The sequence below is a fragment of the Paroedura picta genome, chromosome 15 (genome assembly GCF_049243985.1).
Source record: "Paroedura picta isolate Pp20150507F chromosome 15, Ppicta_v3.0, whole genome shotgun sequence".
NCBI lineage: Eukaryota > Metazoa > Chordata > Lepidosauria > Squamata > Gekkonidae > Paroedura > Paroedura picta.
The window spans coordinates 14189330-14206830 of NC_135383.1; the positions used below are offsets into that span (position 1 = coordinate 14189330).

The 17501-nt window shown below is 49.6% G+C and overlaps 1 protein-coding gene across 7 annotated transcripts in view; it reads left to right on the forward strand.

Annotated features, from left to right (window-relative positions):
* The first annotated feature begins 1578 nt into the window (after window positions 1-1578).
* Window positions 1579-17501, forward strand: part of CLIP2 (CAP-Gly domain containing linker protein 2) — a 64716-nt gene continuing 48793 nt past the window's right edge. For 2 of the 7 annotated variants that reach the window (XM_077312471.1, XM_077312478.1), the window contains exon 1: window positions 16884-17078. The gene's annotated coding sequence lies outside the window, so the exon portion shown is untranslated. Of the gene's footprint in view, window positions 1704-3258; window positions 3696-4894; window positions 5058-8128; window positions 8151-16882; window positions 17079-17501 lie in introns of those variants that run through there. The other 5 variants (XM_077312474.1, XM_077312476.1, XM_077312472.1 and 2 more) reach the window with 5 other exon arrangements.

Genomic DNA, 17501 nt, shown 5'->3' on the forward strand with positions numbered 1-17501 from the left:
GAAAGACGTTCAGAGAAAGATTCTCTGAAACCCAGATCTTGTGATGGCCACCTTGAGCAGAAACAAGAGACGGATGGGAGGCCTTGTCGATCTTACTGTCAAAAGGCTGTAGAAAGGAGATGGGCCATTTTCAGTCGCAACAATCCTTTCTTTCTTCTGGGGGATGTCAGATTTCATGGGGATAAGCAGTCAATGCTGACAGGCAGAGAGGAGCAAAGTATTTCCTAGAGAAGAATGTTAACGGTGCATTTAGACAACTCTGCACAAGCCTTAGCTGTGGTTATGCGTTACAGAAGGCCCAGTTCTGCCAGGATACACTCTGCGTTCTTTTGCTTTGAAATAACCCGTCATCCACTGATTTAAAAGCCAGAGAGGGATTGTTTTACTAAAGGTTTACTAGCCAGCTTGGTGTTTTACCCTTTCTTGATTTCTTTAACGTTGAGAAACCCCTGAAATATTCTTCAGGCTTCGAGAAACTCCAGAAGTCATGGGATGGTGCAGAATGTGGTTGGGAAGCATTACCGTGTACATGCCCCCCTCCCGGGCCCCTCCCCTGCCCACCTCCTCCAGGCCCATCAGTGGTGATTTGGGGGTGGAGGTTGATATGATCATGCATGGTCATATCCCCTGATAAATGTTTAACAAATGTTAAAAATATATGAAAATTAACTCCCACCCATTCAGAAAGGTCTTCCAGGACCGTCAAGAAACCCCAGGGTTTCATGAGGATGGATTCCATGGCTTGATACCTCACTAAGATACGCCAGTACCCCACCCCCAAACCCTATCCCCCCCACCCAGATCCACCTCTAAACCCCCAGGAATCTCCCAACACTGAGTTGGCAACTTTGATAATTACATCTGAATTATGCTGTCCATTGTGTGATCTGGCCTTGAATCAGTGAGAAAGGCAGACTGGAAATAAAGTGAATAAAATAGAATAAATACTAAATTATACATGAAGAGGCCACCTATAGCTGGGAGAAGGTGATTCTGGGAATTGGCAGTACATTTCTTAATTTAAAAAAAATCAGTGTTTTTTTTAGCTCACAGGAAGTCAACGGCTCCCCTTCATTGTTTCTTCTGAGTGTCAGGTATTATATGGTACACTGCCTTTGTATGTGGAAGCTCAACACGAGTTGTTCTAAGAGGCACCAAAAGGCTAAAAAACTTAGGCATAACTCTGTGAGCTTTCTTTGTACAGGTGACGCTTTTATCAGCGAATGGTCTTGATTTCCTTGAAGTTTTCTCCACTGTCAGACCCCCCCACTTCCTGGTTTATTAGGAGTCGGGAGTCGGGACTATTAATTCAGGCTTGGTTCATAAAACAGGCCTCAGATGCTTTTTTTGCAGAAGGGTTATGATTGAGACGTGAAGAGCAGGTAGCCGGGAAGCCGGTTAGAATGTTTTATGTCTGCAGGGTAGTCTGTAAAAATGTTACAGGGGAGTCTCGGCATCTGGATTTCATCACTGGGCTTTGGCGGCAGCATGCCGGATCAATTCCAAATGTGAAAAAAGAGAGAACCCCACACAAAGGAGGAGGGAAGAATTCAAAAAGAGTTCGGCTGGAGCAGCCAAATAGCCTGGCTTGATCAGCAGCCCACTTTTCACGCTGGTGGGACCGGGTGAACGAGAATGTGTCAGGAGCCTGGGTTATATTTCTTTCCGGATGAATCAAGGCAAAGAGTCCGCCCGCACAACAGGTATTAAATTATCTTTACCAGAATTTGGAGGATTGTTCCTGCTGCTGTGGTTGGCCCCTGGGCTTACATTCGAAAGGGGGGGGGGTTAGCCTCTGTTAGTGGTAAGATTAAAGACAGAGAACACCCAACCCTCCCCCACCCTCCCACTCGCAGGTAGGCAGATGCTGGGGATATTGGAGGTCTGCGATTGTATTGTGACCATGAGGGTCTTGGTGTGTATGTGTAAATCAGGACTTTGGGAAGAGGTTTTTAAAATCCTCCCCTCCATGCTAGGGTACCCAGCTGCCTAGAAGAGGAAGATAAAGAAGAAGAGCTGTTTTTAAAAATATATAATTTTCCTTAAAGTTTTCAATACATAAAAAGTAGTTGACAGAAATAAAAAAATATCAGAATAAAAAGAATAAGAAAACGAGATTGTGCAGATAAAAGTGAAAAGGCGGAACAGAATTATTGAACAGTTATCATATATACCCATTTACCTATGCTGTATATCGTTTACCCATTTCCCATGCTCTATATAGTACTAATTGCTTTAACTTGACCATTTTTCTTCTCATTTAATATTTATATTTCTTTACTATCTCCTATCCCTATCTTCTGTGTATGATTTGTCATTACACTGCAAGAAGTCCAATGGATATTTCCAGTGCACTCTGCAAGAGAAAGAAGAAGAGGTGGTTTGTTGTGCCCTGCTTTTCACTACCTGAAGGAGTCTCAAAGTGGCTCACAGTCACCTTCCTTCCCTTCCTCTCTCCACAACAGACACCTTGTGAGGTAGGTGAGAGAGCTCTGAGAGAACTGTAACTGGCCCAAGGTCACACAGTTCATGTTGTGCCTGTAGATCTGCCAAGGACCCTGCTGGATCCCAGCCTGCACTGTAACTGACCAGTGCTCAGCTGGATCCCATCTGCTGCCTCCAATCAGTTTAAAGTGAAACTAACCAAAAGCATGCACTAGCAAGAAGATATATTATGTGGCTTTTGTATATAAGTTGGGGTTGGTTGTGGGTTTCTTTGGTTTAGTTTTAACGCTTGCTGGGATCACAATAAAGAGCTGATAGAACTCCCAGTGATCCCGGCTTCTTTCAAACCCATGGATTTAACACTTTGTGTGGAAGAGGAGTGAGGAAGTCCATGCTCTTAACCACTATACCAAGCTGTGCCCCAAAACACCCACTCGCCATCACAGTGTGATGCTCAGAGTCTCAAGACTGGAATTCAGGAGATGCAGGTTCAAACCACACTCTCACACTCTCAAGCCGGAGCCCACCTCACAGGGCTGTTGTTGGGAAGACGGAACAGAGGCGGAGCGAATGACACGGCAAGCCACTTTGGGGCAGCAAAGCGAGCTAGATAAATATCGAAACACCGATGGAACCGCTCAGTTCCCAGAGCCTCTGCCTTTGTCTCCTTGGGAATCCCTGCTCGGCAAATCTCGCCCTCCCGCCTCGGTTCTCCGGCAGAGCTGAAGCCCGAGAAACCGAGAGCTTAAAAAAAAATTGTGTGCAGCCTGGACAAAAACAGCTGGAATGCCCCTCCCCTCTCTCAGCTCCACAGTCCCTTCCCCTTTTGTTCCATGTAAGAAATCACTGGGCAGCCACACAGAGGACGGGAGAGACCTCTGCCCACAGCCAGCCATTCAGCCAGCCGAGGAGATCCGGGCAGCCTTTCCTCGCTGGGTCTCCCCCGTGCAAGCCGGCCTTCAAGCTGGACCGTGCTGCTGCCTCTCTGCAGCACAGGCATCCTCGCGTTATTTTTTTTATTTAAAAGCCTCCCTGCGGGCCTGTCAATTACCTCGGTTTCTCCTTGGGCCAGCTGGGATGCAGCATCCAAAGGGAGTGGCATCGGATGCCTCGCTAGGATTACGGCGCTCTCTGGGCTACGGATTGGGGCGGATGCTGGTGGCTTAAAGCAGGGGGAAGAGGCCTGATTCACTCCCCCCCCCCCCCGCCACCTCCCGGTGCAAAGCTGCAGGGCGAAGAGAGGGGGAAAGGTAGGTGAATTGCAGGGGGGAGAAGGGAGAGGAGGGGGCTGAGACCGGCTGGAATCCTGAGCGAGCAACAAAGGAGGTGGATGGAAGAGGGGTGCACATGTTTGTGGGGGGCTAAGGGGTGGAGACGGGGTTTGGAGGGGGGATGGAGGGCTCTGAAACCCTGTTGTGTTTGCAATCTGGCATATCACAAGCAGCCCTGCCCAGGATTACTCAGGAAGTGGCAGCGGCCTGTGGTGGAACCGGGGTGCTGTTGAGGGCCAAGGGGAGCACCCGGGGAAGAGGCAGAGCTGTTGCGGAAGCCCCAGTGCGATGAAGGGGCCCAGGGCTTGGGCCAGCCGGCTCACTCCCGCCTCTCAAGCTAACAGACCAGCATTGTCCTCCTGCCTGGTGGAACGCAAGGGCCAGGCTCTTCTTATTATGGGGTGTCTTCTGGGGGGGCTGGGCCTGGTGGCTTGGTTGCGCTGCTCGACTGAGGTGCGGAGGGTGAGATGCAGGGGGAGAAGGAAGCGGGGGAGCTGAGACCTTTGCAGGAGGCACGTTTTGGAAAACGACAGCCATCTGTGGCAGCATTTCCCCCTGCCTCGTCTTGTTCCCACGCCCACTCATGAAAGACTGCAGGCCTTTGCATTTTTATCTGGCTGGTGGTTGCAGTCTCAGGATCCCGCCCCATTGGGGTGGGGGCAGATGAGTGGAGGGTCTCTCCTTTCGGGGGCATGACCGACCAGCTGGGGGGGAGGTATCTTCTTTTCGGCCATGGGAATTCACTCGCCATCACCTACCTCGCAGGACTGTTGTGAGAATAGAACCAGGCCGGATGCAGTGAGTGCCCCACCCCACCCAGAGCTCCTTGGAGTGCATATGGGAGAGAGGACAAATATGAATGTCTCTGAGCAAGTGCAAAGTACTTGGCCCCCCAGCCACTATATATGGGGCTACCATCTGTGAGTGCTTGACAATTATGGAAGGTGTGGACCAGGGGTGGTCTGCGGCCTTCCAGATATCAACGGACTACAATTCCCATGAGCCCCTGCCAGCAAATATTGGCAGGGGCTCATGGGAATTGTAGTCCATGGACATCTGGAGGGCTGCAGTTTGACTACCCCTGGTGTGGACTGACTCCCTAAAACAGCTGGACAGGAAGAAGGCTGAGAAGGCTCATCTGCATATGCAAATTGCCACTGTCCGTTTCTGTCATCTAGACAGGGTCAGAATTAAAGTTTGACCGTCTGCTGCCGAAACCCTGGAACTTACCTGACCGCGTTAAGTAGCCGTTATTGATTTTGGACACGTCCAACTCAACCTTCCTGTAAGGCCCTCCTGGCAGCATCCCCTCCGTGTTTACCTTCACAACAGCCCTGTGAGGTAGGTCGGACTGAGAGTGACTCGCCAAGGTCAGCTAGCGTGCTTCTGGGGGAGAGTGGGATTCAGAACAAGACCTCTCAGACCCCCTAGTCCAGGGCTTTAATTATAAGACCCCACTGGTGCTGGCTCTCCTGTTTTGGGGGGCTTGTCAGCGAATGGGAAGCAGACCCGGTGGCCCGATGGAGAAGCCTCCATGGGCCACTTACCCTTTGGCTCTTTGGAGGAGAGGGCAGGCAGGGATGTAGACCAGAGGGACCTGCCCCCCCAGACCTTTTGCTTCTGAAATTGGGACATCTCTGCATTGAATGGCAAATGGACATGTGTGAACCACCCTAAAGTACCTGGGGGAAAGCCAACGGGTATCCAGGTCAAAGGCTGTCATTTCCTGAAAGTACTGAGGCGGGATCTTTGAACAAAACAAAGCTCTCTAAGGCCTCTGATGATCTTGGAGACCTGGGTTCCCATCGGCCATCTGTGCTCTGCTGCTGATTCAGTAGGTGTCCCGCCTGTTTTTTGGGGGATGTTGTTTCCTCTGAAGAAAAGAAGAAGAAGAAGTGGGAGTTTGTGCCCTGCTTTTTACTCCCTGAAGGAGTTTCAAAGGGGCTTACAATCGGACACCCTATGAAGTAGGTGGGGCTGAGGAAGCTCTGGGAGAACTGTGACTGGCCCAGGGTCACCCCGCTGGCTGTGCATGGACAAGTGGAGACTCAAACCCAGTTCTCCCGATTGGAGGCTGCTGGTCTTAACCGCTACACTGAGGATCACAGACACACTTCCGGATGTCCAGCATTGTGTTTGAACAAGCAGGGGCCTGACATTGGCCGCAGATGTGTTCCATCATGCACTGGAATGAGAGTTGTCAGCTCTTAGAGTTCATGTAGAGCTTCATTTTGTTCAAAGATCCCTACTTAAGTAGTCAGGAATGCATAGCCTTCGGGTTGTTGGGGAATTTTAGACCCCTGTCCTCATTAGCAGCAAGTGTTCTGGGTATTATCATTCCCAAGGTGCACTGGGGAGAAGAAAATGGAGAAATAAAAATGGCGGCAAAGTGGGTGGAGCTTGCTGTAGCTAAAGCCAGAATCGGATCCTGATCGTTAACTTTTATTGATTGAGGTTCATTGACAGCTGTTGCTGCTCCTGAAGAAAATTGACCTAAGGGCGCCCTCCCCAGCTTTTAGAACACTGAGGCTAGATTACTTAATGAGAGGTCCGTAGGGCGGCCCTTGAAGGTGATTTGAAAACCAGAGCTGGTGTCAGAGGAAACTGGCAGAGCTGGACGTGCTATGATGAACATATCTGAGGCCAGATTAGCTGTCAGGCTCAGTTCAAGATGCTGGTTTTGATCTCCAAATGACCTCTACCTTTCTCACATCAGTCAAGTCTTGTGTTCAGTGGGTAGCATTTGCCTGAAGAAACTAGGACTGCCAACTTCCAGGAGGGGTCTGGAGATCTTCCAGGAGTTGCCTGGAGATCTTCCACACTTTGTACTTATATGGCACTTTCAAGAGTTGCCTGACTGAGAGCCAGCTTGGTGGAATGGTTAAGAGTGGCATCTTCTAATCTAATGAGCTGGGTTTGATTCCCCGCTCCTCCCCATGTAGCCAGCTGGGTGACCTTGGCTAGTCACAATACTATTAGAATCTATTCTTGCAGAGCGGTTTTTTCAGAGCTCCCCAGCCTTCCCTGCCTCACCGGGTGTCTGTTGATGGAAGAGGAGGGGAACGCAATTGTAAGCTGCTTTGAGACCCTTCTGGGTAGTGAAAAGCGAGTATAAAAACCAACTCTTCCTCTACTTTTTCTCTGGGATGTGTACAACAACCCTGGGAGGTGGGCCTGTGTTATTATCCTTTGTGTTGCAGAGAAGAGCTGATGCAGGGTGACTTGCCTAAGGCCACCTCATGTGATTGTGGCGATGTTGACAGCTAGAGTAGGGAGTCTTTGTAAGTCATAGCTATACCGGCACGTTTATTTCTTTACTTACTAGGGGCCAAGCCTGTTGCATTCAGGAATACAACGAGTGCTATATTAGGGGGGTGGAGTGGAAGAACTCTGCAGACAGCCTCCCCCTTCCCCCAGGACCTGGAAAGGCTGCAGGCAGCTGGTAGGGAACTCACCGGCAGGGATCTGCAGCCTCCAAGCCTCAGAGGGAAAGAGAAGGGGGTGGGGGATGGAAGGCTGGCCGCTGGACAGACAGGCAAGCCAATTGGAGGAGGAGGCATTTAGGGGTGGGACTTAGTGGGTGTTAAGCGCTGAGTGGCATTTAAGCCGTGAGACACGCTCCTCCTCCAAGGCCTTACTATAAATATTAAGTTTTCCAGATTGCTTAACCCTCCATCGAGGGAGCAAAAACTGGGAGAGATTACAGGCACGATACTAGAATTCTTGCAAGCATGCTGGCATGTGGGGGGCCAGCCTAGCTGCGTTGACTCCCCTCATGCGCTGAGCATGTTGTGCGCTTGTGTTGTCAGGACAGAATTTGGTTTTGCTTTTCTGCATGCTCTGGTTAACTGGACTATCAGAAACCACACCCAGCACATTACAGAACATGTCCGCAGGTTACCGAAAGCCATTCCCATGGTTGCCAGCCTCCAGGCAGTACCTGGAGACCTCCTGCTATCCATCTCCAGATGTCTGAGATCAGTTCCCCTGGAGAAACTGGCTGCTTTCGAGGGTCAACTCCATGGTATTATACCCTGCTGAGGTCCCTCCCCAAAACCCTACCTTCCCAAGTCTCTGTCACCCAAATTGTGGAGCATTTCTGAACCCAGTTAGCAGCTCTTCTCCCAGTGCATGATGGGACATAAGTGTGGCCATCCATGCTCTGGAAATGCTTGGAAATACTCAGTACTTATCATATGTGCAACCATTGTGGTTCAGAATCAGCAGGAAGGTTTGTGTTGAGAGCTGTCTGTTGGGGAGCTGAAGATGGGTTTTGGTGAGGCGGGTGTGGGGCTGTCTTGCAGGTGGGGTTGTCTTGCTTGTTTCGTCTTACAGGCGTCTCCGTTCCACCGATTTTCTCTCGGCCTTGCTCGGCGGAGAGCCTGATTCGCATCTAGGCCAGATGGAAGCACGGGAGGTAGAGCGGCGTTGCATGTGAGCATTGTCCAGTAATCTGTGTTGCATTGTGTTCGTGGCATTCGAAGGGCTTGAAACGCCCAGCAGCCCTCGGAGAGGAACTTTCATTCCCTTGGGAGGCTTGGAATGTGATAGAAGACAAGGGGGGCTTTAGAGATCAGGGATCTTTCAGAGAGAGACATGAATCGCTGTCGTACAACAATACCAGAAAGTTGGTCCTATGTTTCTCTGTCGTGGATTACCTATTTTTGAAAATGCATTTTCCAAAGTGCCAGATAGCAGATAGAGCATTCAATTCCTGCTTAGATAGGTAGCTTGCTGGGTGACCTTGGACTAAGTTTTTCAGGTCAATGTGCCTTACAGTGGCTTTGTGCAGATAACACAGAGAGGAGAGAAACAGAGAGAGGGAATAAATTCATTTTTTGATGAATTGGAGCCCAGATGTCTCCAGTCCTAGATCTCCGATTTATATGTTTTGCTTGAAGAGTTTTAGTCGTAATAAAAATTATTAAAAGCAAAGATTCTCCAAGCAAATAGTCTTGGTTATTATTAAGGATAAGACTCTTCAAGCAAGTCATATCAATTGCAGTTATACTTAGGCTTCATTATAGTGACTCTGGCCCAGGGGTAGTCAAACTGCGGCCTTCCAGATGTACATGAACTACAATTCCCATGAGCTTGCAGGGGCTCATGGGAATTGTAGTCCATAGACAACTGGAGGGCCGCAGTTTGAATAGCCCTGCTCTGGTGCAGAGCCAATCAGGGCAAAGCTGGCTGCACCCTGATTGACCCTATTCCAACTTGGACAGCCAGACATGTCCCACCCCCTAGGCTGTTTCATAAATATATAGAGGAACAACAATGGATAAGGTTGTGTAAGTGTGTGTGTTTATGTATATGTATATGTATATGTATATATATATATATATATATATATGTATAGACAGAGCCTCTTGTGGTGCAGGGTGGTAAGGCAGCAGAAATGCAGTCTGAAAGCTCTGCCCATGAGGCTGGGAGTTCGATCCCAGCAGCCGGCTCAAGGTTGACTCAGCCTTCCATCCTTCCGAGGTCGGTAAAATGAGTCCCCATCTTGCTGGGGGGTAAACGGTAATGACTGGGGAAGGCACTTGCAAACCACCCCGTATTGAGTCTGCCAAGAAAACGCTAGAGGGCGTCACCCCAAGGGTCAGACATGACTCGGTGCTTGCACAGGGGATACCTTTACCTTTATATATGTATATGTGTATGTGTGTGTGTGTGTGTGTGTGTGTGTGTATGTGTGTATATGTGTGTGTGTGTGTATATATATACACACACACACACACACACATATACATATACATATACACACACACACCTTTTATGGGGCTGGAAAATGTATAAATTTTCCCAAGGTGCACAAGGTGTGTTTTTAGAAATGGATCCCTGCCCCCCCCCTCCCCCGGCACAATATAGCAATGGAACCTTATTTCACATCAGATAACTGGCAACAGATAAATAACTTTATCCTTGTTTTTGCACACGAACAAAGTGGGTTAGAAAATGCGCAACAGAAGGTATGTTGGTGTCTGTATAGTTCACCCCCCCCCCCCCCGTGTGGAACAGACAGCTCCAGCAATAACAAAAACACCGATTAGACCAAAGAGAGGGGAGAACTGAACCCCAAAATGTTCTGTCGATAACTGAGACGTTGGAACGTGGGTCAGCTGGCTCTGTGCTGGCCAGGAGAAGGCGGTTCTGAACCCACCATGATCCTGTTTTCTTTTCCAAAGGTGTCTGATGCCAGCAGCGTAGAATCAATAGCTCTTGCGGGTGTTCGGCATGCTGGAAAACCAATCATTAGTCCAGACAGCAGCACTTTAAATGACCTTCAGACAGACAGTGGATGTTTGCTTTTGTAAATCATCCATTGCCCGAGCATTGTGTGGGCATCTAAAGCTATAATGTGCATAATCAATAAATACAATCCGTGAGGAGGGTGGGGCTGAGAGAAAGAGTTCTAAAAGAACTGTGTTGCAAGAACCGCTCTGAGAGAACTGCGTGGCCCACGGTCGCTCAGCTAGCTACAAAGGGTGGAGAGAGCTCTGAGAGAACTGTGACCAGCCCAAGGTCACCCAGCTGGCTGCACGTGGGACTGTGGGGGAATCAAATCTGATTCTCCAGATTAGAGTTTGCCACTGTTTAACCACGGCACCATGTTAGGCTAAGAGGATGTGAGTGGGCACAGGCGCCCAGGAAGCCCCCGTGACAGAGTGGGGATTTGAATCAACTTCTTATCTTCTGGCTCCCAGGGGGAAGTGGACGTTATTATCGATGTCTAGGCACAAGGGTGTTTGAAGGTTGCATTGTGACTGGTCCAAGGTCAGCCAGCTGGATGCACGTCCTGGAGCGGGGAATCAAACCTGGCTTTCCAGATGAGAGACCACAGCTCTTAACCCCTACACCACGGGTAGTCAACCTGTGGTCCTCCAGATGTCCATGGACTACAATCCCCATGAGCCCCTGCCAGCAAATTCTGGCAGGGGCTCCTGGGAATTGTAGTCCATGGACATCTGGAGGACCACAGGTTGACTACCCCTGCCCTACACCAAGCTGTCTCTCAGAGCCTGCAGCAATTAGGATCTGCCCTGAATCAAGGAGGCTGCCTTGAGGCACTGCCCCCAAAGGAGCTGTCCACAGCTTTCAGCTCCCCACCTGCCACCTCTTTTCCTTGTACTTCTGAAGCACGGTGGGCTTGTTCGGATGGTGACGTCTCGGTGCGGAATTCCTTTCCTGCCCTGAGATCCCTTCTGGGAAGGAAGCCCTGCACATCCTTGCCTTGCAGTGTGCATTGCAATGCGTGTCCGAGAAATGCGCGTGTCTTGAACTCTGGGCTGCTGTGGTCATTGTGAGTCTTTCCAACATTCCATGACTGGTGCCAGTTTTTGTGCAGAACTGACGCTGGGAAGGAGAAAACTTCACCTTGTTTCTCTCTCTCTCTTCTTTGGGTGTTCATTTTTCTTCCAAAGAGCTGGGGGTGGTTGGAAGCCGCCCAGGCGGAGCCCTTGAAACCCTGCAGTGGGAATTGTTGCCAGCTCAGCCATTAGAAGCGAAGGTTGCAATTTGGAATCTGTGCCAACAGAAAGCAGAAGCATCAATGGGTTAAGGGGCGGGGCTCTTCTGTGCCCCTTTTGGTAGTGTGAAAACTAAAAGGTGAACAGTGGGGCTGGTCTCCAATGGAATGGGGCCCGGAAATTCTATTTAGAATTGGTTATTGTTAAGAACTGGTTGTTAAGGGGCAGTGTGGTGCAGTCCTTAAAGAGCGGCAGACTCTAATCTGGAGAACTGGGTTTGATTCCCCACTCCTCTGCTTGCAGCCAGCTGGGTGTCCTCGGGCTATTCCTAGTTAGAATCATAGAATCCTAGAGTTGGAAGGTACCTCAGGGGTCATCTAGTCCAACCCCCTGCACCATGCACTAGTTCTCTTAAAGCTGTTATCTCAGAGCAATTTTCTCAGAGCTCTCCCAGCCCCATGTCCCTGACAGGGTGTCTGTGGTGGCGAAAGGAAGGGAAGGTGATTGTAAGCTGCTTGGAGACTTCTTTAGGTAGTGAAAAGCAGGTTATAAAAACACAACTCTTCTTCTAAAACAATGTAACCATTTGGGGTGATGGGAGGGTAGTGGTTGGGGGACAGCCCTTTCCTTGGTGGGCTTCTTGGAGGCATTTTGCTGGTGGGGGGGATATTTGGGAAATCCAGTCCAGAAACCACTGGGGGAGCTGACTGTGTTTGAGATGGCATCTGGTTCTCCTTTGTAAACATGCCAGGCCATCTCTGGAGCCAAAACCACCCAACAATCTCATTTTTAATACTAATAGGAAAGAAGTATTTCTGAGCCGGTCCTGGGTGCTTTCCCCTCATAGCATGTATGACCCAGGAGATCCCTTCCAACTCTATTATTCTATGATTCTCCTCTCTCCATTTTATCTCCACTACAACTCAATGAAGTAAGTTATGCTTGAAGATAGAAGGGAAGGCATTGTAAGCCACTTTGGGCCGTGAAAAGCGGGGTATAAAAACCAACTGTTCTTCTCAACCTCCGTTGTATCTTCATGACAACCTTGTGAGGTTGGCTAGAAAGAGCAAATGGCCCAAGGTCAACCTGGGAGCTTCCTGGCCAAGAGACAATTTGAACCTGGATCTCTCAGATCCGAATCCGGTGCTGTAACTCCTGCACCACCCTGACTTGTGCGTTGGCATTAGGGAGGAACCCTCTCGGGACGTGGCTGGGTTTCTGGAGGGGAAAATGCTCTTTGAAAGGCGATCTTTATTAGAGCTTGGATGACTTCCCAGTAGAAAGTGGTTCGTGATGTCAGACTGCAGCTTCCCCCGGCAGTTTTTCACTGGGTCCGGAAATGGAAGCACAAAGAAACAGCTTCTCTTCTGCTGACCTGCTCCCTGGCTCCACTCTGGGAATAGCAGCTAGGGTATGACTTGATGGTAGAGTGTGGAAGGTCTTAGGTGCAATCCCAAGTACATCCAGGATGTCCCTAGTTAGCAGGGCATGAGACCCTGGAGAGCCACTGTCAACGGATTGAATCAGAGACCTTCTGCACATCAAGCAGATGCAGTGGTAGAACATCTGGTAGAACATCTGCTCGATGTTCAGAAGGTCTCTGATCCAGTCAAGGGAAGGACTTCAGGGAACTTCCGATCAGAGGAGATGAGGCTGAGCTAGACTGGGGTGGGCTGGACTATGTCTCTCCAGATGACAATGACCATGAGGCCCTGCTACAGTTTGGGCACCCTGAGCTTGATGGGACAGTGGCCTTTGTGAGCCTATCCTGTCGATGGCGGGTTCCTGAAGCTAGGGAGGTCAGAGGCTGGTCACTACCTGGATTGGGTGACAACCTGGGTATTCCATGGAACTGCTGTTGGAGCTCCATAAACTGCAGGGGTGGCCAAACTGCTGGCAGGGGTTCATGGGAATTGTAGTCCATGGACATCTGGAGAGCCACCGTTTGGCCACCTCTGCCATAAAGGAAGAAAGTTGGTATGTAAAGTCATCAGGTGATAAATACATGCCATTAAAGGCCACCCCATTTGCACTTCAAGAGGAGTGTCATAGCAAGATCCGAGTAGATCCCACCACACTGTTTGCAAAACCAAAACGACAACAACAGGCCAAAGGCTCTTTTGAAGTAGATTTGAAGAAGAAGAGTTGGCTCTTATATGCCGCTTTTCTTTACCCAAAGGAGGCTCAAAGCAGCTTACAGTCACCTTCCCATTCCTCTCCCCACAACAGACACCCTGTGGGGTGGGTGAGGTTGAGAGAGCCCTGATATCACTGCTCGGTCCGAACAGCTTTATCAGTGCCGTGGAGAGCCCAAGGTCACTCAGCTGGCTGCATGTGGGGGAGTGCAGAATCGAACCCGGCATGCCAGATTAGAAGTCTGCACTCCTAACCACTACCACAAACTGGCTCTCAGTTTGCCATGAGTTGCTGTACTTTTTTGAAGGCATGGAGAAACGGGAGAATATACATTCTCCCCTGTGATTCCCCTTTCTCCTGGATTCCTTTTTTGTTGCAGATATTGCGCATGAAAGGGAAACAGAGCCCCCGAACACCTACTCACTGTAACAGTGAGTCTAGCCACAAATTATGCCTTGAGCTTCCAAAGCGGGTGTCTGAATTCCCCAGGTTGCTTCCACCAGCGCTGTTGGCAGATCCCTTTCTTCTTGTGACCTGCTTCTCCTACCAGTCCCCATTGTTCCCCTGATTCATACTCTGCCTCTGGAAAGAAGAGTTTGTGCTCTCCAATTGTGCTGGGGAAAGTTCAGTTCCCCTGTGATGGGAAGCAAAGCTGCAGCTGCTTTCAGAAAGAACCCAGACTTCCCTAACAACTCCGGGGGCTGAAGGCTTGTTTGAAGAGCTTTTGGTTTGTTTTGAGCTTGAGCTGTTATCTGTGTTCTATTGCTTCAGACCTACACAGCTACCCACCGGAATCTGTTACAGAATTAATATCCTTATGAAAAAAAAGGATTTTTAAAAAGCTCGGTTTGCCAGTCCCAGCTTGGGGAATTTCTGGGGAGCCTGGGGAGGGATATGATTCCCTAGATCTCTGAAGCAGAAGCGGTTTATCCGAGTGGGCACATGTAGCACATGCTCCAGGCCCTGCAGTTCCAGTGGCCTTTTTGTGCTGTACAGTTGTGCGGGGCGGGGAGTCTTCACACTGTGATTGGAGGGGGGTCTCCATACTTATGTGGACCGTGAGAACGGAAAAAGGTTGACAAGCGTGCTGTTAGTTACTGAACATGCGCTTCACTCATTGAGCATGTGTGCCGACCACAGACCACGTAAGTGTGAAGGTCCTTTTAGATATCTGGGCATTGCGCTTGTGCATCCCCCCAAGGTTTGAGAAATGTTTCCAGCAAAGCGCAGCTGTGAGTGGCTTCCAAATTTCCAACTCCTTGTGCAGCACGAGTAACAGCGCCAGTGGTGCTCTACTATGGCCCTGTGACTCTGTGGCTATGGCGCTATGGCCCTGCAAATCCTTGAACCAGGCCTGCTTGGAAGCTGTCTTTTCCTGTGAGGGACCTGATCTCTTGTTGTGTGGGGATCAAGTGTAATACAGGAAATTCTCCGGGCCCCATCTGGAGGTTGGCAACCCAAGGCTGCTGCGATAGCTGGGTCTAATTACCAAATGGTGGATGGTTGCATGAAATATTTGGGGACCCCTTCAGTGGGTTGGGCGGCTGTTTCCAAATGGGTCATCTCTGCTAAGCTGGGGACTCTCTATCAGTGCTTCCTCCTCCAGTGAACTTGAGGAAAGCTGGAACGGGTCCGTTGCTTTGGGGGAGAAGGACGTGGGTGGCCGGAAATTTATCCGCAGGCACCGTGATTCCCATGGAGACCATGCTGAGGATCGCTGTCCTGCCCTGTAGCCACTGGGCACGTTACCTTGGGACGAGGTTCTGTACTGTGTCCTCAAAGATGACAGTTGCCTAGCCTCCCTTCTCTCCCCCAGGCAATCAAAGCATCTCTTCCCCTTTGAACGCGAAGTGCTTGTTCCGAATCCGTAAACCCTTCCTTTCCGAGAATGCTTTGCTTGGCATAATGAGGTCTCCTTTCGAAAGAGAAAAGGCTTTGAACGTGTTACCTAAATGTTTGGGTGGGCTGAAAGCAAAAGAGAGAGAGTGTGTGTGTGGGAGAGAAATATTAATCAGTTGGGCATCAAAATGCAGATGGATGGATGGATGGATGGATGGATGGATGGATGGATGGATGGATGGATGGATGGATAGATGGATGGATAGATGGATAGATGGATGGATAGATGGATGGATAGATGGATGGATAGATGGATGGATGGATAGATGGATAGATGGATAGATGGATGGATGGATAGATGGATAGATGGATGGATGGATAGATGGATGGATAGATGGATAGATGGATAGATGGATGGATGGATGGATGGATAGATGGATGGATGGATGGATGGATGGATGGATAGATGGATGGATAGATGGATAGATGGATGGATGGATAGATGGATGGATAGATGGATAGATGGATGGATAGATGGATAGATGGATGGATAGATGGATGGATAGATGGATAGATGGATAGATGGATGGATGGATGGATGGATGGATAGATGGATGGATGGATAGATGGATGGATGGATAGATGGATGGATAGATGGATGGATGGATGGATGGATGGATGACTAGTCCAGCTGGTTTTGCACATTGGTCCATCAAGTCCGGCATTCTGGTAGCAACAGTGACCCATCAAGGTGCCATGAGAATGTCCACAAGTGGAGCTTCACGTTTTCTTGCTGCTCCCCAGCATCTGATGACTGGAGGCGTTCCCTTCTGCCTCTGGGCCCATGCCGTTCTCATGGCTAATGCCAACAATAGACCCTGCCCTCCGTCTGGTTTTCCAAACCCTTCTAAGCCAGTGGTTGCCAACGTATCTTGTGGCAGTGAGTACCACAAGTCATTTGTGTTCGACAAACTGTTTGGCATTTGCATAGAGCACCCCAGTATTTGGGATGCTGCTATCCTGCCCTTCCGACCTGGATTTTGGGGTGGCCTATGTGGTTCTTTTCCATCATGATCTCATGACGTCTTTGTGAAGTAGTTTAGGAGGAAAGAGAATGGTCCCAGGTCACTCCGTGCATTTCACGGCAGGTGGGGAATTTGAATCTAGGGCCTCCGAGTCTGAATCCAGAACTTTCATGCTGTCTTTGAGGACCTTTTGGGAGGCATCTGATTGTCACTGTTGGAAACAGGCCGTTGAACTAGATGCAGAGTAGTGTAGGGATTTGAAACCAGGTCTCTCGGTTCTTAACCCTACACTCAAAGGGAAGGAAATCTCTGCCTCACCTCCCTCACAGGGTGTCTGTTGTGGGGAGAGGAAAGGGAAGGCGATTGGAAGCTGCTTTGAGACTCCTTCAGGTAGGGAAAAGCGGCATATAAGAACCAACTCTTCTTCTTCTTCAGTAATATCAGGGCTCTCTCAGCCTCACCCACCTCACAGGGTGCCTGTTGTGGGGAGAGGAAAGGGAAGCCGCTTGGAGACTCCTTTAGTTAGAGAAAAGTGGCATATAAGAACCAACTTTTCTATTCTTGACTCGAGAGCATTCTTTCACTGCTTGGAAAGGCAGAGATTTCCTTCCCTGGCGTGTCTGCACAAATGTTTTATCGCCTGGGGCCCATCTGCTGTTCCTTTGACATCATTTGGCTTTCCCACTTCCTGTTTAAAAAAAAGAGAAAGAAGAGGGGTTTGAAAAAGGCAGCAGTCTCCCATCCCTACGAGGAGCAGACCCGGACAGCCAGTCCTTCGTATTCAGACGGAGAGTTCAAATAATTCAGGGAAGAAAGAAAAGAGGGAGAGGCTGCTGACTTCTTTGGGGGACCAGAGACGATACAAAACAATATCTTTGGATCTCTTGAGGGAGGTAAGAAGACGGCTCGGCTCAGGCTTGTCGGGCAGGCAGAACGGTCCTCCCCGTGCTGCATTTCAGTCTTCTCCACCACTTTGCTTGCTTGCATGCGCCTGGCTCTGGCAAGTTACCTCTGGGGTCTCGCTGCTGCCTGGCTCAGAAGTTGGTTCTCTCTCTCTCTCTCTCTCTCTCTCTCTCTCTCTCCCTCCCTCTCTCTCTCCCTCCCTCCCTCTCTCTCTGTCTCTGTCTCTGTCTCTCTGTCTCTGTCTCTCTCTGTCTCTGTCTCTCTTTCTCTCTCTCTCTGTCTCTCTCTCTGTGTCTCTCTCTCTGTCTCTCTGTCTCTCTCTCTCTCTCCCTCTCTCTCTCTTTCTCTGTCCCTGTTTTTTTCTCATTACAGGATTTTTCTATAGAATTGCCTTTCTGCTTTACAGAAAATGA